Below are 21,645 nucleotides of genomic sequence, written 5' to 3' on the forward strand. Positions count from 1 at the left end.
GCACCATCACAGTTAGGGGAAATATTGAGTGTTCTCTACGCGCGGAAGAACGTGCGGCGGCTTTAATAGCCGAGCACTAGACGGCCTCACCAACCAGAATAAATGACAGGTTGTCAAGACCGCGGACATGGTTAGACGAGTTCGGCGCATCACTAGATATACCTGAGATTGGTTTGATGGTTAAACCCTCATAGACGCTACAGGGGCTTCCCGTGTGTAATCAGGGCTAGTTCGGCTCAACTTGACTTATCTTGAATTTTAATGGTTTATCGAGAATAACCAAAAAAAATTTGCACGACAACTTTCACCTAAGTTCTCCTCTTTTACAGATGACAATTGTGCTACACCCGTCCAGGACACGGCACAACGGAGACACAGGCGCAGGCGTGCAGCAGGGACCTGCTCAAAGGTTTCTTTTCAGATTAAGACCCTGCGTAAACCTTTTTTACTGTCTCTTGTTGTTCACATCCTCCGGATACTCAATACAACTGAGAAGGATGTTGGCGTTATTGGCATTTCGCCACGTCAGAATATTGCACGTACCTGGACACTAGGGGTTTATTATTAAGGGCATTATTCATCCCGGAATATGTTATAAAGACCGAATACCTTAGGGAGTGTTCGGCGTCATGAGTTTGGCCTTATATGCATCAGCTCCGAATCATGTCTTTGGTCAAATGTTGGGTTTGCCCGGCTCCCGTGTTTTTCTACCTTACGTTTTGCTCTATCGGCTAAGGTGGCACCGGGAGAACTACTGCGATTGTGCCCTGGTTCATCCAGATGAGCACCTCAGTAGAGAAAGCCGAAAACTGACTGTGATGATAAAGCGCGAGACTGGTCAACCACTCGATGACTTAGCGGAATCTTCGGGATTCCTCTGCATTAACGAAGGGCCGTTTCCCAGTCATGTACGTAAGCGCACCGTATCCGGACGAGCGCGGAGGTACCAGGGGCTATATAGTAGTCCCACCGTGAAACTCCTATGGCTAAGTGAAAGTGTTAAAGCAATATAGTCTGATTGCCTCGTTCGCTGCGCTACTACCTCCTTAATGGACCAAGACATTGGATCAAGTGTGAATACGCGTTTTTTGCGAACACCCCCGCATTATATGCGTAGGGGCTGAAGCCGACGACTGCAAACTTTCAGGTTATATACTTATATACATAAACGGCTGCACAGGAGGCATCATAATACTTTCAGGAAAAAGTATAAACACAGCCTTGATAATTCAATAAAACATTGTTTTTACAATGGGAATACATGTCACTAGAACATAATATTCTTCGAGCACTGAGCCTCTATTGAACGAGCGCCTTCAAGGACTTCTTCAAAGTAGTGCTCGATAGATACTCGGCCTACGACCGAACTCTGGGTTGTAATAGCGGTGGCCTCCATCTCTGCCCAGTATGTCTTGACACGGGCAAGTGCCATACATGCACCCTCTATGCACGTCGACATCTTCATAGCATCGATGTGCGGCACAGCACCAAGGAACTGTTGTGCTAAACTAAAATTTGTATTCGGCCTTGGCCCTTCCGGCCACAGATGATCCACAACAGACCTCATGGCAAGCCCGGACAACCTATGGAGCTCGGCCCACTCGGCCATTCGCTCATTCAACAGCAGCGGACGCACTGGAACATGGAACTATGACCAGAATAGCCTTTCCACTTCACGATCTTTTTTATCCTTGAAGTACTCGGTCGCATCAGCAGCACTGGCTGCCAATCCACGTATGCGTCTGCAGAACTCCATAGTTGATCAAGAGGGGCATACTTCGGATCTCCGAACTTCGTCCGCAACAAAAAGGGCTTCCCAGCCGCGATATCTCCAGCTTGACGCAGCTCCTCCTTCGCCGCTCTGATTTTAGAGCGGGCTTCCTTGGATGCTACCATGGCCTTCTCCAGGTCCGCCGCCTTCGCCCGGCTTTCTTTTTCAAGAAGCTGGTAACGGTCGGCGTCATCTTTCAACTCAACGGCCATCTTGGCTATTTTTTTCCTTGCTTTGGCAATGCACAGCCTTTTCGGCCGTAAGCTCTTCGACCGCCTTTAGAGTGGCCGCACAACTATTCCTGGCTTGTTCCTTGGCTCGGGCAAGTTCCGCCCGAAGGGTCTCCACGGCGGCAGCTCCATCTGCAGTCACAACATATTAAAGATACTAGCATCATGCTCCTCTTACTATGTGTTGATCACTGGAGAAATCACATACCCTATGCCTCGTCGAGCCGCTTGTTGACAAGCACGATGTCGGCATCTGCCGCATCAAGTTGCCGCTTCAGCTTGGTAAACTCACCAGTCCGACTAGCCACCGGGCCTTCAGCCACCTGCACATGAAGGCGTCCTGATTATTACCTAGGACTATGATCCTCTGTTTGCCACCGTTCTCGACGGCAACCAGAGTCTCAGGGGCTACTATCTGCATAGGGCACACCTAACGTGTGCGGTACTGTCAAAAACATACACTATTTCGCGTACCTTAAAGCCTTTCAGCAGACTCATAAAAGCTTCATGCAACCCGCTTTTGGCAGATGAAATCCTCTCAATTATCGTACCCATTAGCGTATGATGCGCTTTTGAGATGGCTGCTTGCTCCAGAAGATCCTTCAGTGCGTTCGATCGCACACCAGACGGTTCCAGACTCTTTCTGTTGCTCTCTTTAGGAGCCGAATACTAAGGACTTCGGGTGGACGAAGGATTACCCTCTGGCCTTGGCGGATCAGGAGAAACCCTCCGCGACGACACTTCAGGGTCGCCCGCCTCATGAGGCGGGGTGGCATGGGGAGGTGTTTCGCTCTCCATCATCTCTGGAAGAAGACCCCCCGAAGACGAACTCTATCGAGAAGGGCTACGATCCGAACTACAATACATGCTTCAGTTATTGTCTTCAGAAGTAATGTAGGATATTTTTACTATTAAGTACTTTTTGTTTACTTACGGCTCGGTAGAGGGCTGATCCCCTTGCGGGCACTGTGCGGCAAGAGTACGCTCCGAGGCAGGACCCTCTGGCAAAGATTTCTTCCCCCGTTTGGAAACCTTTGTTTCCGGGTCTTCAGAGGTGGTCCTTGTCGGTGTCAAAACTGGCAGATCTCGGGTAGGGGGTCCCGAACTGTGTGTCTAGGCCGGACGGTAACAGGAGGCAGGGGACATGAAGTTTTACCCAGGTTCGGGCCCTCTTGATGGAGGTAAAACTCTACGTCATGCTTGATTAATATTGATGATATGGGTAGTACAAGAGTAGATCTACCACGAGATCAGAGAGGCTAAACCCTAGAAGCTAGCCTATGGTATGATTGTATGTTATGGTTGTTGTCCTACGGACTAAAAACCCTTCGATTTATATAGACACCGGAGAGGGTTAGGGTTACACAAGGTCGGTTACAAAGGAGGAGATATCCATATACGTATTACCTAGCTTGCCTTCCACGCCAAGTAGAGTCCCATCCGGACACGAGACAAAGCCTTCAATCTTGTATCTTCATAGTCTAACAGTCCGGCCAATGGAGATAGTCCGGCTGTCCGGAGACCCCCTAATCCAGGACTCCCTCAGTAGCCCCTGAATCAGGCTTCAATGACGATGAGTCTGGCGCAGTATTGTCTTCGGCATTGCAAGGCGGGTTCCTTCTCTGAATACATCACAGAAGAACTTGAAAACGAGGATAGTGTCCGACCCTGCAAAATAAGTTCCACATTCCACCGCAGAGAGAATAATATTTTCACAGATCTAATTTGCTGGCTTGTTTTGGCAGCATGACGTTATGTCATGGCCCGGTGATTATTTGAACCGTTTCTTTTAACCATCTCCGCACATAACGCGAGGTAGTTTTTCGACAAGTCTTGTCAAAGCAGAGATCGTGCCCCCTTATTACGGGATTCTCATCAATACGGGCATGGGTAACCCAATCGCGCCATCAATTGCGGCGCTTGGGGGATAAGCGAGTTTTACCAGGCAAGTGGGGACGCTTAGTTTTGTCCGCCCATATAAGGGGATAAGGATTCACCTTTCTATCCACGCCTTCTTCCTCCTTTGCTCATCCGTTTTCACACACTCGAGCTCTAGCGCCCAAGTCCACACTTCCACCTCAACCTTCTCCAACCATGTCCGGAGCGGGAGGCAAGTGAATGGTCTCCTCCGTCACGGAGGGAGACATCAAGAAACTGAGGAGAGCCGGATACCTGCCCGACGACATCGCGCACTGGCTCCCAGATGAGGGGCAGCTCATCCCCACCCCCAGGCCCCATGAGAGGGTAGTATTCCTCACCCATTTCCTCCACGGACTGGGATTCCCTCTCCATCCATTCGTCCGGGGGCTCATGTTCTACTACGGCCTGGATTTCCACGATCTAGCCCCGAACTTTGTCCTCAACATCTCGGCGTTTCTCGTCGTGTGCGAGGCCTTCCTCCGCATCAAGCCCCACTTCGGCTTATGGCTGAAGACCTTCAATGTCAAGACGAAGGTGGTGGGCGGCCGCCAGGCGGAGTGCGGAGGCGCCATGGTGGGCAAGATGCCCAACATAACATGGCTCGAGGGCTCCTTTGTGGAAACCATAAAGGGGTGGCAATCGGGTGGTTCTATATCACCGAGCCGCGCGACCCTGCATAGGCAGCGGCCCCTGAGTTCCTATCTGGCATCCCCACGTGGCTCACCTCCTGGAAAGAGAAGTGCATGTCCTGGGGTAATTCGAAAGAGCTGACCGGACTCCAAACATGTATTCAAAACATGGTGGACAAGAAGCTCAAGCTTGTCAACATAGTCCAAGTTATGCTCATCCGCCGGATACTCCCGTGCCAACAACGGGAGTTCAACTTGCGGGAGTTCAATCCGGCGCAGCACCGAACTCTGAATAGGCTCTTCGACACGACTCATGAAGATGCCTGGAGGGTGCTGTTCAAAAGTGTCGAGGTCCCCCCCTATTACGGAGGATCACGGATTCAGCGCGAAGCGCCAAGCCAGTGCGGTAAGCTGCTCTTCCTTTCACAGGATACTTATTTTTTTCATATAGATTGACTCTATGCAGGATCTAAACTCCCGTACCTTTGACAGGACTGGCAAAAGATGGCCGGACAGATCGACTGTCCGGCTCCTTTGCCTGAAGGCCCCGCAAACGCTCTTCTGGCGAAGATGCTGACTCCGGCCCCTTATAAGGTGCCGGAGAAGACCAAGAAGGCCAAGGGAACCCGAAAGAGTTCCCGACGCCAGGCGTCGTCGGACTCACCGTCCGATGACTCTGCGCGCACTCTTCCCCTGAAGACGAGGAAGAAGAAGAAGATGCTCCCCCACCGACTGGGGGAGACAAGAAAAGGAAGGCCGCCCCAACTGGGGAGGCCGAAGGGTCCAAGAAGGGAAGGACTCTCCTTCCGGACAGTTCCACCACCGCCGACGAAGGCGAAGACGAGTGGTTGCCCAGGGTTAAGCCCCCGGGGAGATCGTAAGTATTCGGATACCAGAGTAACTCATAGGATTCCTTTGTCGCACTGCTTTCCCTAATCGTCGAACATAATTATGTAGGCCGCCCCGAGCCAATATCGAGGTATCATCGGATGGCTCCTTAGGCTCGTCGGACATGGATAGCGATCCAGTTCCGACCGCCACTTCCCCTCATCCTGCCGATGACGCCGAGGTGTTGTCTCAAGAGGCACCGGATCGAGGGGAGAAAGTCCCGGAGGCGCCTCAAGGCGACCTTCCGGACTCCGGGAGCCGAGGGGACGGGGCCCCTGAGAGCTCCGAGTTCGGCCCTCAGCCGAACACCGCGCCGGACCCTCCAGCGGTTCCGGGCTTAGGCAGGCGGCCTCCTTCTAAGAGGGGTAAGATGCCTGTGCCGGTGACCTCTGTCCATCCAGAGGCGCCGGATAATCTGCTGGAAGCGCTTCGCAACGTTTCCATCGATGAGGAGCACCGCACTATCATGAGTGCGGTGATCCAGAAGGTTCAGTCCGCCAAGAGCGGATTGACTGAAGCATGTGCCAGCCTTCTAACAGGCTTCGAGGTAAGTGTTTTAAAATGTAGTAGAAATATTACCGCATAGACAGTAGCCCCTGATGCTCTGTTCGGTGTTCACAAAGAAAAGCCGAACAAGGGATCAAATAATATCACAGGAGTCTAATATAAGTATGTCAATATGCGTATGCAGGCGTCGCTGCTGGCGTCCGCCGCACTGACTGCGGAGGTCGCCGTACTGAAGCAGGACCTCGAGGGATCCAGGAAAGAGCTCGGCCTTGCCAAAAGGCAGCTCGAGGAGAACAAGGGTAAGTAATACCCCGTCTATAGATATGTAAAAAAGGATGCAATTGCAAAATGACAGGATCATCGTATGTTTGTCAGGGGCCATGACTGAGGTGGCGACCCTGAAGCAAGCGCTAACCAAGGCCGAAGATACAGCGGCCAAGGAGCGCACCGAGCGAGAGAAGCACGAGGCTCGGGTGGGCGAGGTGCAGCAAGAGCTCCAGGCCCTCGTGACAAATCATGAGGCGTTGGAGCTTGACTCAAAGACGCGAGAGTCTGAGCTTGCTGTGGCCCTTGAGAGCGCAAAGAGTGCCAAGGCCGAGGCCCAGAAGGCCCTCCAGGAGATCGACACAATGAAGAAGATAGCGGTGGGTAAGGCTTTCTATATGCAAAGCAAGCATGTAAAAGTAAATTACCGATTACTTACCCGGATCCGGAGCTCTTCAGGAGCATTCGCAGATTTGCCCCGCAGTGTGTTCGATGCCGCACAATTTTACCAGGCCGAGGACAGAAGCTCGACGGAGAAGCTGTTCTGGTCTCAGTATGCTGAGGCCGAACATCCGGTGCCAATGAGAGACCAGCTGAAGCAGATGGTCGAGCTACATAAGGCAGCCGATCAGGCCATGAAGAGCTTTATAGTCCAGCTGTGGCCTGGCGACGCCCTTCTGAACAGCTTCTTCGGCCTGGTGAGGCGGCTTGTGGATGCCTGCCCACGGCTGGAGGTCGTCAAGCGATCTGTCTGCATTGAAGGTGCACGTCGGGCTTTCGCCCGTGTGAAATTGCAGTGGGTCAAGCTAGACGCCGTGAAGCTGATCAAGGAGGGGCCGCCGGAGGGCAAGGAGCACCGCCACCCCAAGATGTACTACGAGGGTGTTCTACCGGGTGCCCGTATTATCGCGGATGAGTGTTCAAAAGATGTAATATTTGAGTAAACTCGCTCGTTTTATCCTGTATTTATGAAAACATGTTTCATATGCGCTATGCAACACTTGTTTGAATTTAAAATATTACCTTCTGTTTGGCTGTTTATCCAATCTGAGAGATGGCTAGTCCTCGGCTTCTGCCCCCATGCCACGAGTGCTGGGGTGTTCGGGATAAACCTGAGCACTCTTGTTCCCATATTTGGGTCCTTCGAGGGAGGTGCTCAGCACATCGAACAAGGCAACTGGACTAATAATTCTTTATCACTCTCACTTAGCCATAGAATTCTATAATTTTAAATTTCTGCGAAGCCCCTGGTATTCGGAAGGCCGAATTCGGGGCGCGATACATGCTTGTAAGCCGGACAGGGCCGGCCCCTCGCCCTAAGCGGCATAAGTCTTTAGGGACTCAAAAAACCTCGCCGAACAGCGACCAGTCTCTCGCCTTATCATGACAGTCAGTTTTAGCTTTCTCTACTGAGGTGCTAAGCCTGGAAGAACCGGGGCACAATCGCAGTAGTTCTCCTAGCGCTACCTTAGCCGATAGAGCGGAACGTAAGGTACCAAAACATAGGAGCCGGGCAAACCCAACATTTGACCAAAGACATGATTCGGAGCTGATGCATATAATGCTATAAGTTCGGGGTGCCGCACTTGTGAAAGTGTTCGGACTTTTCACACCGCATTGTGGGGTACGTAAGCCCCTGGTGTATTGGCCGTACCAGAGTGTACGGTTGCAAGGCGTCATTAATGAACACATAGATATGTATATAACAAGAATGCAATAATAGTCGTAATGTCATGCATTGTTTATTAAAAAATTGCGTTAAAGCAGAGTGATACAGATAGTGCGATAAGCAAAGAGTAGGACTATGTCCCTTCCAAGGGCAAGCTGAGGAATGATATTAAATTGAATATTTCACTCGTTATTGTAATCAACCTGGGAATTCCGTGGTATAACGTAGCTATCTGCCTCCTTGGTTGCTGCATCATGTGTTCGGCAACAGTGCTGTCGGATAGTGTTTCCAGAGATTAAGGTCCTGAAAGAAAAAGAAAAATAACCAAACGGGAAGCCCCTAGTGCGGTTTAGGCCGCGTTTTGGGGCGTGCCGCAGTTGTGCCCCCCTCCCCACCTGAGCCCATGGTATTTTTAATGCGTAACTATGTACGCGCGGCACGAGTTTCGCCGCTGGGCTGGGATTGGGGTGGCCGCCGTATTGCTACGCGAGCTCAAATCGCGCTAGGCAGTCTATTTGCCGATTGCCCTGAGCGCGCTTGAAGGTGTCCGGGCTTTGAAGCACCGAACTGGTTGATTTCCTTGAGAGGTTGCTTTGCGCTTCTGATGCGAGGGCCGCGGTGTGCTCCTCTGTTCGGAGAGAGCGCTCTGTGTTTCCATTGACTGTAATAACTCCGCGAGGTCTTGACATCTTGAGCTTGAGGTATGCATAATGCGGTACCGCATTGAATCTAGCGAATGCGGTTCGCCCAAGCAGCGCGTGATAACCACTGCGGAACGGGACTATATCGAAGATTAACTCTTCGCTTCGGAAATTATCCGGGGATCCGAAGACCACTTCCAGTGTAACTGAGCCTGTGCAATGGGCCTCTACACCTGGAATGACGCCCTTAAAGGTCGTTTTTGTGGGTTTGATCCTTGAGGGGTCTATACCCATTTGCGCACCGTGTCCTGATAAAGCAGGTTCAGGCTGCTGACGCCGTCCATAAGGACTCGAGTGAGGTGAAATCCGTCGATGATTGGGTCTAGGACCAGTGCGGCGAATCCGCCATGACGGATACTAGTGGGGTGGTCCCTGTGATCGAAGGTGATCGGGCAGGAGGACCAAGGGTTGAACTTTGGGGCGACTGGCTCCAACGCATATACGTCCCTGAGCGCACGCTTCCACTCCCTCTTGGGGATGTGGGTTGCGTATATCATGTTCACCGTCCGCACTTGTGGGGGAAACCTCTTATGTCCTCCAGTGTGCGGCTGCCGGGGCTCCTCCTCGTCATCGCTATGCGGTCCCTTGTCCTTGTTTTCGGCAATTAACTTGTCGGCCTGCTTGAACACCCAACAATCCATGTTGGTGTGATTGGCTGGCTTGTCTGGGGTGCCGTGTATTTGACACGAGCGATCGAGTATATGGTCCAAGCTGGACGGACCCGGCGTACTTTGTTTCAATGGCTTTTTCCGCTGACCGGGTTTAGAGCCTTTGAATCCGGCATTGACTGCCGTATCCTCAGTATTTTCACTGTTAATGCGGCGCTTATGCTTGTTGCGACGTGACCTGCTAGTGCCGTCCTTGGTATCTGAGGTACCATGGTTCTTTGATATGTTATTACTACGAGCCAGCCAGCTGTCTTCTCCTGCACAAAAGCGGGTCATGAGTGTCGTGAGAACTGCCATAGATTTCGGCTTTTCCTGACCAAGGTGCCGGGCTAGCCACTCGTCTCGGATGTTGTGCTTGAAAGCCGCTAAGGCCTCCGCATCCGTACAGTCGACGATTTGATTTTTCTTTGTAAGGAACCGAGTCCAGAATTGCCTGGCCGATTCTTCTGGCTGCTGAATTATGTGGCTCAAATCATCGGCGTTTGGTGGTCGCACATAAGTGCCCTGAAAGTTGTCGAGGAATGCGGCTTCCAGATCTTCCCAACAGCTAATGGAGTCCGCTGGCAAGCTGTTAAGCCAATGCCGCGCTGGTCCTTTGAGCTTTAGCGGGAGGTATTTGATGGCGTATAAGTCATCGCCACGGGCCATGTGGATGTGGAGGAGGAAATCCTCAATCCATACCGCGGGATCTGTTGTGCCATCGTATGATTCAATATTTACAGGTTTGAAACCTTCTGGGAATTGATGTTCCATTACTTCGTCTGTGAAGCATAAGGGGTGTGCGGCGCCTCTGTATTGGGCTATATCGCAACGCAACTCGAATGGGTCTTGCCCGCTGTGTTCGGCCCGGCCGGATTTGCTTTTACTGTATCCGGCGTGACGTTTGTCATCTCGCAGAGTGGTGCGCCCTCGTGATCCGTAGATCGATCTTGAATGCTTTGCCTTGTCCTCCAATATGTCTCACAGGTCTGGCATATCTCCCCATGCCTTTTTATTTGAATGGCGTTGGGGTGGAGGCTGAGCTTTTGGCTGGAATGCCTCTCTATCGCGGCCACGAGGTGGCCGATCAGCCGTATCATACGCTTATTCCTCCAGTCGGGGTAGTAACCTGCGCCTTGGGTAACTCTTGGAGGGGCGCTCGAGTTTATATTCCTCGGCCGCGAGGACTTCAGTCCATTTGTCAGCTAGCAGATCTTGATCAGCTTGAAGCTGCTGCTGCTTTTTCTTCAGGCTATTTGCCGTGGCCATAAGCCGGCGCTTGAAGCACTCTTGCTCGACGGGGTCCTCTGGGACGGCGAATTCATCGTCGCCGAGGCTTGCCTCGTCTTCAGAGGGGGTGTGTGTAATTGTCATCCTCCTCCTCTCCGTCTGCCGCTCTCTCAGGAGAGCTGGCTCCTTCATCCTCCTGCTCTAAATCTTGCTGGAGGGGATTGTTGTTGTCTTCGGCACTATCCGGAGTGTTATTATCTCTTGTGCCGGTATCACCACTTTTGCTTTGGCGGGACTTAGAGCGGCGCCGCTGACGTCGGCGCTTGGGTTGCTTCTTGGAGGGGTCATCCTCCGCTATCTCGTCGCCGTTGCCTTCGTTGGGTGCATCCACCATGTATATGTCATATGACGAGGTGGCTTTCCAGTGCCCTATAGGCGCTAGTTCATGTTCGTCTCCTACATCATTGTCCATACTGTCGATGTCTTCGGAGTCGAAGTCGAGCATGTCGGTTAAATCATCGACAGTGGCTACAAAGTGGGTGGTGGGTGGGCGTCGAATTTCTTCGTCGTCCGCATCCCAATCCCGTTGGCCATAATCCGGCCAGGGCTCTCCTGACAAAGAGAGAGACCTTAGTGAATTCAGAATGTCGCCGAAGGGCGAGTGCTGAAAGATATCCGCGGCGGTGAATTCCATGATCGGCGCCCAATCGGATTCGATTGGCAGGGGCGCGGATGGTTCGGAGTCCGGGAAAGAGTCCAGCACCTTGGAGTCACGGGCTGCGCAGAGGGTTAGGCAGGTGTTCGGCTCGATCACCATTGAGACTGCAGCCCCTGAGGCGGTGTCTAACCACTCGTCCTCGATTGGCGCAGTTGGCTCCGAACTAAGGGTCAGAGCTGATGCGGTCGCGGCCTCTGGGGTACTGTTCGGCGGCAGAGCTAGGTCATAGCCATCACGATAGTGCGGCACGCCCGGCTGTGGCTCGAATCCGTCGAAGATCAAGTCTCCGCGGATGTCGACCGTGTAGTTCAAACTTCCAAATCTGACCTGATGGCCAGGGGCGTAGCTTTCAATCTGCTCCAGATGGCCAAGCGAATTAGCCCGCAGTGCAAAGCCACCGAATACGAAGATCTGTCCGAGGAGAAAAGTCCCACCCTAAACCGCATCGCTACCGATGATAGTAGGAGCCATCAAGCCTAACGATGACGACACAAACAAACTCTCAATGAAAGCACCAATGTCGGTGTCAAAACTGGCGGATCTCGGGTAGGGGGTCCCGAACTGTGCGTCTAGGCCGGATGGTAACAGGAGGCAGGGGACACGAAGTTTTACCCAGGTTCGGGCCCTCTTGATGGAGGTAAAACCCTACGTCCTACTTGATTAATATTGATGATATGGGTAGTACAAGAGTAGATCTACCACGAGATCAGAGAGGCTAAACCCTAGAAGCTAGCCTATGGTATGATTGTATGTTATGGTTGTTGTCCTACGGACTAAAAACCCTTCGGTTTATATAGACACCTGAGAGGGTTAGGGTTACACAAGGTCGGTTACAAAGGAGGAGATATCCATATACGTATTGCCTAGCTTGCCTTCCACGCCAAGTAGAGTCCCATCCAGACATGAGACGAAGTCTTCAATCTTGTATCTTCATAGTCTAATAGTCCGGCCAATGGAGATAGTCCGGTTGTCCGGAGACCCCCTAATCCAGGACTCCCTCAGTCCTCTTCCTTCCTTGGGGAGAGGGAATTTTAGATTCTTCTCCCTGGTTATCCTCCTTCACGGAGGCGCTAATTCCCCGGTTTGGATGAATAATGAGTGAGGCCTGCTTTCAGCCTCTTTATTCCCCCCCTTTATCTTCCCCGAGGGCGCCTGATAAGGCGCCAGCTCGAGCATTCTGGCCAGTATTGGATCTGCTGAGCCTTCGGGAAGGGGGGGCGAACACCTGATCATCTTCGCCTTTGTTACCTAGTCCTGGTCAAAGAGCAACCTTTCAAAATGATGTTGTGATACATAAAAAAACGCGTTCGGCCACAGGATTACTTAGTTGGGTATCTGGACGATTGCAGCTCAGACCCGCATCCTAGGTGGTGTCCGGACACCTTATTTGTGGTCCGAAGAACAATTTGTACATCTCTTCGAGCGTCATGTCGAGGAAGTGCTGGATAGTTCGCGGTCCTTCCGGGTTGAACTCCCACATACGGAGGGGTCGATGTTGTCAAGGCGAGACTCGACGAACTACCATGACTTGCATTACCGTGGCCATGTCGATATCTCTCTCGAGGAGATCTCGAATACAACTCTGCAATATCAGCACATCATTTACTGGCCCCCAGTCTAGCCCCTTGTTGATCCATGACGTTAGTTGTGGTGGGGGGCCCGAGCGAAAGGCAGGGGCGTCTACCCACTTGGTACTCCAGGGAGCTGTGATATAAAACCACTCCCGTTGCCATAAACCGGACACCTCTAGGAAGGAACCCTCTGGCCATGGAACATCAGCGCTTTTGCTTATTACGGCACCTCTACACTCTGCGTGTCGCCCCTCGATCATCTTCGGCTTCACATTGAAAGTCTTGAGCCACAGGCCGAAGTGTGGGGTAATGCGGAGGAAGGCCCCACACACGACAATGAACGACGAGATGTGAAGGAGGGAATCCGGGGCCAGGTCATGGAAATCTAGCCCATAATAGAACATGAGCCCTCTAACAAAGGGATCCAGAGCGAGGCCTAGCCCACAGAGGAAGTGAGATATGAATACAACGCTCTCGCCGAGTTCAGGAGTGGGAATGACCTGCCCTCGAGCAAGCAGCATGTGCGAGATTTCGCCGGTCAAATACCTGGCCTCTCTTAGCTTCTTGATGTCTTCCTCTGTGACAGAGGAAGGCATCCACCAACCTTGGAGGTTGGATCCGTACATGGTTGAAGGTCCGAAGCGCCTGACCTGAGCCTTGGGTGTTGGAACTCGAGGCGGGGAAGGATTCGATTGAGTACGAGAGGGAAAAAAGGACAGGCCTTGGCCTCTTTATAAAGAGGGTGAATATCAAGCGTCCTCCTCATGGCCGTTTGGGACTTGCCTAAAATTGAGGAGTCATACCAACGGGCACGATTGGGTTACCCACGTCCGTATTGATGAGAATCCCATAATAAGGGGGACACGATCTCTGCTTCGACAAGACGTGTCAAGAAAACCGCCCCGCGATATGTGTAGTGCTGGTTGAGAAAAACGGTTCGAACAATGACTGGGCCACGACATGATGTCATGTTGCTAAACGTGTCAGCAGATTAGATTTCTGGAAACATTATTCTCTCTGCGGTGGTATGTGTAACTTGTTTTGCAGAGTCGGGCACTATCCTTGTGTTCAAAATCTTCTATGGAGTATTCGGAAGAAGAACCCGCCTTGCAATGTCGAAGACAAATCTGCGCGCCGGACTCATCGTCATTGAAGCCTGGTTCAGGGGCTACTAAGGGAGTCCTAGATTAGGGGGTCTCCGGACAGCCGGACTGTTGGACTATGAAGATACAAGATTGAAGACTTCGTCCCGTGTCCGGATGGGACTCTCCTTGGCGTGGAAGGCAAGCTTGGCAATACGGATATGTAGACCTCCTTCCTTGTAACCAACTCTGTGTAACCCTAGCCCCCTCTGGTGTCTATATAAACCGGAGGGTTTAGTCCGTAGGACAACAAAAATCATACCATAGGCTAGCTTCTAGGTTTAGCCTCTACGATATCGTGGTAGATCAACTCTTTTAATACTCATATCATCAAGATCAATCAAGCAGGAAGTAGGGTATTACCTCCATCGAGAGGGCCTGAACCTGGGTAAACATCGTGCCCCCCGACTCCTGTTACCATCTGCCTTAGACGCACAGTTCGGGACCCCCTACCCAAGATCCGCCGGTTTTGACACCGACACTCCTTGCCCTCCGGCGGCCCCTCCCTCACCAGCTTTACGGCGTCCAGCTTCGCCCAGTGCACCTTTGCCCGGGCAAAAGCCCTACGCGCACCCTCAATGCAGATGGACCGCTTTATGACTTCAAGCTGTGGGCAGGCATCCACAAGCCGCCTCACCAGACCGAAGTAGCTGCTAGGCAGGGGATCGCCAGGCCACATCCGGACTATAAGACCCTTCATGGCCTGTTCGGCCGCCTTTTGAAGCTCGACCAGTTGCTTCAGCTGGTCGCTCAAGGGCATTGGGTGTTCGGTCCCAGTATACTAAGACCAAAACAACTTTTCGTCGAGCTCCCCTCCTCAGCTCGGTAAAACTCCGCAGCATCCAGTACACTGCGGGGAAGATCTGCGAACGCTCCTGGAGAGCTCCGAACTCGGGTAAGTAAAAGGAAAATTTCCTTCACATGCTTGCTTTGCATAATGAATGCCTTACCCGTTTCTATCTTCTTCACCGCATCAATCTCCTGGAGGGCCTTATGGGCTTCAGCCTTGGCGCTCTGTGCGCTTTCGAGCGCCTTCGCAAGCTTGGACTCTCGCGTCTTAGAGTCAAGCTCCAAGGACTCGTGTTTTTTGGCGAGAGCCTCGAGCTCTTGCTGCACCTCGCCTACCTAGGCTTCTTGCTTTTCCCGCTCAATGCGCTCCTTGGCCACTTTTTCTTCGGCCTCGGACAGCGCCTTCTTTAGGGTCGCCACCTCGGTCGTGGCCCCTGGCAAATTCATGATGATCCTATTACTTTACAACCGAATTTCTTTTTAATATATAGACAAGGTATTGCTTACCTTTGCTCTCCTCGAGCTGCTTCTTGGTAAGGCCAAGCTCTTCCTCGGACCGCTCAAGGTCCTTCTTCAGTGCAGCAACCTCCACAGTACGGGCGGCAGTGGCCAGCAGTGAAGCCTACATATGCACATACACATATTCTGATTAGACTCCTGACTCATTATTTGATCCTCTATTTGGCCTTTCTTTGCGAACGCCAAACAGAGCATCAGGGGCTACTGTCTATGTGGTAATATTTTCCTATATTTTGATTGCTTACCTAAAAGCTAGTTAGGAGGCTGGCACAAGCTTCGGTTAGTCCGTTTTTGGCGGACTGAACTTTCTCGATCACCGCACTCATAATAGTGCGGTGCTCTTCATCGATGGAAGCGCCGCGAAGCGCTTCTAGCAAGTTGCCCGGTGCCTCTAGATGGACAGAGGCCACTGGCACGGGCGGCTTGCCCCTCTTAACGGGGGGTCGTCCGCCGGAGTCCAGAACCACCGAAGGTTCCGGCGCAGTGTTCGGCTGGGGGCCGAACTTGGAGCCCGTAGGAATCTTGCTCCCTTTGCGCCCAGGGTCCGGAAGGTCGCCTCGAGGCACCCCCAGGACTACCTCCCCTCGGCTCGGTGCCTTTTGAGACAACACCTCGACATTTTCCGTAGGTCAAGGGGTGGAGGCGGTTGGAAGTGAATCACTATTCATATCCGACGAGTCCAAAGAACCGTCCGACGAAGATACGTTGAGACGTACTCGGGACAGACTGTATAATCATATTCGGCGTAAGGAGAAGCAGTGCAATAAAACATACCATGAATTACTATGGTATCCGGATACTTACAACTTCGCCAGGGGCTTGTCCCTGGGTAACCACTCGTCGTCGCTGTAGGCGGCCGTCGTGGAGCAGTCTGGAAGGAGGGTCCTTCCCTTCTTGGACCCTTCGGCCTCCCTGGTTGGGGCGGCCTTCCTTTTCTTGTCTCCCGGACTGTGGGGGAGAACTTTCCTCTTCCTCCCCCTCGTTTTCATGGGAGGAGTGCGCTTCGGAGTTATCGGATGATGAGTCCGATATAACCTTGCACCGGAGACCCTTTCGGGTCCCCGTGGCCTTCTTCTTGGCCTTCTTCACCGGCACCTCGTAAGGCGCCGGAACCAACATCTCCGTTAGGAGAGAATCTGTAGGATCTTCAGGCAGGGGAGCTGGGCAATCGATCTGCTCTGCTGTCTCTACCCAGTCCTGTTAATGGCATGGAAGCTTAGATCCCGCACATGATTAAACTAGGGCAGATAAATATCCTGTGAGATATAAGAACTTACCGGATTGGCATGGCGCTTTGCGCTGAGTCCGCGGTCCTCGATAAGGGGAGGAGGTACCTCGGCACCCTTGAACAGCACCTTCCAGACGTCCTTGTGCGTCGTGTCGAAGAGCTCTCGCAGCGTCTGGTGCTTGGCCGGGTCGAACTCCCACAAATTGAATACACGTCGTTGACACGGGAGGATCCGGCGGAAGAGCATGACCTAGACCACATTGACGAGCTTGATTTTCTTGCTCATCATGTTCTTGATGCAGGTCTGGAGTCCGGTCAGCTCTACCGGGGAACCCCAGGACAGCCCCTTCTCTTTCCAGGAAGTGAGCCGCGTGGGGATTCCAGATCGAAATTCGGGGGCCGCCACCCAGTTGGCGTCGCGCGGCTCGGTGATGTAGAACCACCCGATTGCCACCCCTTTATGGTCTCCACATAGGAGCCTTCGAGCCAGGTGACGTTAGGCATTTTGCCCACCATGGCGCCTCTGCACTCTGCTTGCTGGCCGACCACCACCTTTGGTTTAACATTGAAGGTCTTTAGCCACAGGCCGAAGTGGGGCCTGATGCGGAGGAAGGCCTCACACACGACGATAAACGCTGAGATGTTGAGGATGAAATTTGGGGCCAGATCATGAAAGTCCAGCCCGTAGTAGAACATGAGCCCGCGGACAAACGGGTGAAGGGGAAATCCCAGTCCGTGGACAAAGTGGGTAAGGAAAACTACCCTCTCATGGGGTTCGGGCATAGGGATGATCTGCCTCGCATCTGGCAGCCGGTGCGCAATGTCCACGGCCAGATATCCGGCTTCTCGTAGCTTTGTGATGTTCTCCTCCGTGACAGAGGAGACCATCCACTTGCCTCCCGCTCCGGACATGCTTGGAGTGGTTTAAGGAGAAAGACGCGAACTTGGGCGCTGGAGCTCGAGTGTGCGAGAATGGATAAGCAAGGAGGAAGAAGGCGTGGGTAAAAATGGTGAATCTTTGTCCCTTTATATGAGTGGAAGATGCAATGCGCCTCCCCACTTACCTGGTAAAATTTCTTATTCCCCGAACGCCGTAATTGATGGCGCGGTTGGGTTACCCATACCCGTATTGATGAGAATCCCGTGATAAGGGGACACGATCTCTACTTCGACAAGACGTGTCAAGAAAACCGCCTCGCGATATGTGCAGTGGTGGTTGAGAAAAACGGTTCGAATAATGATCAGGCCATAGCATGATGTCATGTTGCTAAACGTGTCAGCAGATTAGATTTGTGGAAATATTATTCTCTCTATGGTGGTATGTGGAACTTGTTTTGCAGAGCCGAACACTATCCTTGTGTTCAAAATCTTCTATGAAGTATTCGGACGAAGAACCCGCCTTGCAATGCCGAAGACAAATCTGCGCGCCGGACTCATCGTCATTGAAGCCTGGTTCAGGGGCTACTGAGGGAGTGCTGGATTAGGGGGTCTCCGGACAGCCGGACTATATCCTTTGGCCGAACTGTTGGACTATGAAGATACAAGATTGAAGACTTTGTCCCGTGTCGGGATGGGGCTCTCCTTGGCGTGGAAGGCAAGCTTGGCAATACAGATATGTAGATCTTCTTCCTTGTAACCTACTCTGTGTAACCCTAGCCCCATCCGGTGTCTATATAAACCGCAGGGTTTAGTCCGTAGGATAACAACAATTATACCATAGGCTAGCTTCTACGGTTTAGCCTCTACAATCTCGTGGTAGATCAACTCTTGTAATACTCATATCATCAAGATCAATCAAGCAGGAAGTAGGGTATTACCTCCATCGAGAGGGCCCGAACCTGGGTAAACATCATGTCCACCACCTCCTGTTACCATCTGCCTTAGACGCACAGTTCGGGACCCCCTACCCGAGATCCGCCGGTTTTGACACCGACAATGGGACTGAATATGATCCACCTTTACCTAGAAGGCATTCCAAAAATTCGGAGTTTTTAGATCTTGATGCTAAATTTGATAAGAGTGGGATTGAAGAGATCAAAACTCTAGATGTTAATGAACTTACTATTTTGGATTTCAAGAAATTTAATTATGATAGCTGCTCTTTGATAGCTTGTATTTCCTTGTTTCAATCCATGCTAAATTCTCCCCATGCTTATAGTCAAAATAAAGCTTTTACCAAACATATCGTTGATGCTTTGATGCAATCTTATGAAGAAAAACTTGAGTTGGAAGTTTCTATCCCTAGAAAACTTTATGATGAGTGGGAACCAACTATTAAAATTAAAATTAAAGATCATGAATGCTATGCTTTGCGTGATTTGGGTGCTAGTGTTTCCACGATTCCAAAGACTTTGTGTGATTTGTTAGGTTTCCATGATTTTGATGATTGCTCTTTAAGCTTCCACCTTGCGGATTCCACTATTAAGAAACCTATGGGAAGAATTAATGATGTTCTTATTGTTGCAAATAGGAACTATGTGCCCGTAGATTTTATTGTTCTTGACATAGATTGCAATCCTTCATGTCCTATTATTCTTGGCAGACCTTTCCTTAGAACGATTGGTGCAATTATTGATATGAAGGAAGGAAATATTAGATTCCAATTTCCGTTAAGGAAAGGCATGGAACACTTTCCTAGAAAGAAAATCAAATTACCTTATGAATCTATTATGAGAACCACTTATGGATTGCCTACCAAAGATGGCAATACCTAGATCTATCCTTGCTTTTTATGCCTAGCTAGGGGCGTTAAACGATAACGCTTGTTGGGAGGCAACCCAATTTTATTTTTATTCCTCGCTTTTTGATCATGTTTAGTAATAAATAAATTATCTAGCCTCTGTTTTGGTTGTGTTTTTTGTGTTTAATTAGTGTTTGTGCCAAGTAGAACCGTTGGGAAGACTTGGGGAAAGTCTTGTTAATCTTGTTGTAAAAAACAGAAAATTTAGCGCTCACGAGAACTGCTGCCATTTTTATTTGGAAAGTGATATTTAGTTAATTATTATTTAAGATGATTAATAGATAAATTCCTCACGTCCAGAAATTTATTTTAGAATTTTTGGGGTTCTAGATCTTGTGTTAGCTATAGATTACTACAGACTGTTCTGTTTTTGACAGATTCTGTTTTTCGTGTGTTGTTTGCTTATTTTGATGAATCTATGGCTAGTAAAATAGTTTATAAGCCATAGAGAAGTTGGAATACAGTAGGTTTAACACCAATATAAATAAAGAATGAGTTCATTACAGTACCTTGAAGTGGTGTTTTGTTTTCTTTCGCTAACGGAGCTCACGAGATTTTCTACTTTAAGTTTTGTGTTGTGAAGTTTTCAAGTTTTGGGTAAGGATTTCATGGATTATGGAACAAGGAGTGGCAAGAGCCTAAGCTTGGGGATGCCCATGGCACCCCCAAGATAATCTAAGGACACCAAAAGCCAAAGCTTGGGGATGCCCCGGAAGGCATCCCCTCTTTCGTCTACATCCATCGGTAACTTTACTTGGAGCTATATTTTTATTCACCACATGATATGTGTTTTTCTTGGAGCGTCTTGTATGATTTTAGTCTTTGATTTTTGGTTTACCACAATCATCTTTGTTGTACACACCTTTTGAGATAGACACACATGATTCGGAAATTATTAGAATACTCTATGTGCTTCACTTATATCTTTTGAATTATATAGTTTTGCTCTAGTACTTCACTTATATCTTTTAGAGCACGATGGTGGATTTGTTTTATAGAAACTATTGATCTCTCATGCTTCACTTAGATTATTTTGAGAGTCTTAAATAGCATGGTAATTTTCTTAAATAATCCTAATATGCTAGGTATTCAAGATTATTAAAAACATTCTTATGAGTGTTTTGAATACTAAGAGAAGTTTGATGCTTGATGATTGTTTTGAGATATGGAGGTAGTGATATTAAAGTTGTGCTAGTTGAGTAGTTGTGAATTTGAGAAATACTTGTGTTGAAGTTTGCAAGTCCCGTAGCATGCACGTATGGTAAACGTTATGTAACAAATTTGAAACATGAGGTGTTCTTTGATTGTCCACCTTATGAGTGGCGGTCGGGGACGAGCGATGGTCTTTTCCTACCAATCTATCCCCCTAGGAGCATGCACATAGTGCTTGGTTCTTGATGACTTGTAGATTTTTGCAATAAGTATGTGAGTTCTTTATGACTAACGTTGAGTCCATGGATTATACGCACTCTCACCTTTCCATCATTGCTAGCCTCTTCGGTACCGTGCATTGCCCTTTCTCACATTGAGAGTTGGTGCAAACTTCGCCGGTGCATCCAAACCCCGTGATATGATACGCTCTTTCACACATAAACCTCCTTATATATTCCTCAAAACAGCCACCATACCTACCTATTATGGCATTTCCATAGCCATTCCGAGATATATTGCCATGCAACTCTCCACCATCCCGTTTATCATGACACGTTCATCATTGTCATATTGTTTAGCATGATCATGTAGTTGACATAGTATTTTTGGCAAAGCCACCATTCATAATTCTTTCATACATGTCACTCTTGGTTCATTTCATATCCCGGTACACCACCGGAGGCATTCATATAGAGTCATACCTTGTTCTAGTATCGAGTTGTAATCATTGAGTTGTAAATAAATAGAAGTGTGATGATCATCATTTAATAGAGAATTGTCCCAATAAAAAAGAGAAAGGCCAAAAAAGAAGAAGGCCCAAAAAATGAAAAGGGACAATTCTACTATCCTTTTTTCCACACTTGTGCTTCAAAATAGCACCATGATCTTCATGATAGAGAGTCTCTTGTTTTGTCACTTTCATATACTAGTGGGAATTTTTCATTATAGAACTTGGCTTGTATATTCCAACAATGGGCCTCCTCAAGTGCCCTAGGTCTTCGTGAGCAAGCAAGTTGGATGCACACCCACTAGTTTCTTTAGTTGAGCTTTCATACATTTATAGCTCTAGTGCATCTGTTGCATGGCAATCCCTACTCCTTGCATTAACATCAATCGATGGGCATCTCCATAGCTTATTGATTAGCCTCGTTGATGTGAGACTTTCTCCTTTTTTGTCTTCTCCACATAACCCCCATCATTATACTCTATTCCACCCATAGTTCTATATCCATGGCTCACGCTCATGTATTGCGTGAAGGTTTATAAAGTTTGAGATTACTAAAGTATGAAACAATTGCTTGGCTTGTCATCGGGGTTGTGCATGATGAGA

Source organism: Triticum urartu, chromosome 4 (assembly GCF_003073215.2).
Source record: "Triticum urartu cultivar G1812 chromosome 4, Tu2.1, whole genome shotgun sequence".
Taxonomy (NCBI): domain Eukaryota; kingdom Viridiplantae; phylum Streptophyta; class Magnoliopsida; order Poales; family Poaceae; genus Triticum; species Triticum urartu.